Genomic DNA, 633 nt, shown 5'->3' with positions numbered 1-633 from the left:
CTTCACAAGCCATAACCGAGACTGTTTTTGTCATTTCTAATTTTTTTATTTTTGAAGAAAGGGCCTCGATTTGGGCTTGTAAAGAGGTGCTTTCGTCGACCTTATGGGCGCCCGGGGCAATAGACTTATTTCCCCGGGGAGTGTGCCATTGAAAATTGGTTTGAGCAATTTCCTCAATCTGATTATATATTTCGTGTGGGCGTCGATTACCTAAAAGTCCCCCGGAGCTAGAATCAAGTGTCTGCCTAGTGTGTGGCAACAATCCATTGTAGAAAGTGGATACTTGTTGCCATATTGCGAGGCCGTGATGGGGACACTTGCGTAATAGCTCCTTGAACCTTTCCCAAGTTTCATATAAGGATTCCCCGTCCTCTTGTGAGTATGTATTAATTTCAGCCATTAATTTAGCAGTTTTAGAAGGAGGGAAATACTTATATAGAAACTTTTGGGCTAGTTCATCCCAGGTGTTTACCGATCCAGCTGGGAGGGTGTTGAGCCAAGCTTTTGCTCGGTCTTTTAGTGAGAATGGAAACATACGGAGGCGGATGGCGTCGTTTGATGCTCCATTGATCCGAAAGGTATCACATATTTCTAAGAAATTAGTTATATGTAGATGAGGATCCTCGTCCGCAA

The 633-nt window shown here is 43.4% G+C and overlaps 1 non-coding gene across 1 annotated transcript; it reads left to right on the top strand.

The window, feature by feature from the left end:
- Positions 1-299: 299 nt before the first annotated feature.
- LOC118489541 lies at positions 300-406 on the top strand. Its single transcript, XR_004887562.1, has one exon. It is a non-coding gene; the product is annotated as a small nucleolar RNA R71 (small nucleolar RNA).
- The last annotated feature ends 227 nt before the right edge of the window (positions 407-633 follow it).

The sequence above is a fragment of the Helianthus annuus genome, chromosome 17 (assembly GCF_002127325.2).
Source record: "Helianthus annuus cultivar XRQ/B chromosome 17, HanXRQr2.0-SUNRISE, whole genome shotgun sequence".
NCBI lineage: Eukaryota > Viridiplantae > Streptophyta > Magnoliopsida > Asterales > Asteraceae > Helianthus > Helianthus annuus.
The sequence above is the reverse complement of the archived record's forward strand: the minus strand, read 5'-3'. Positions and strand labels throughout refer to the sequence as shown.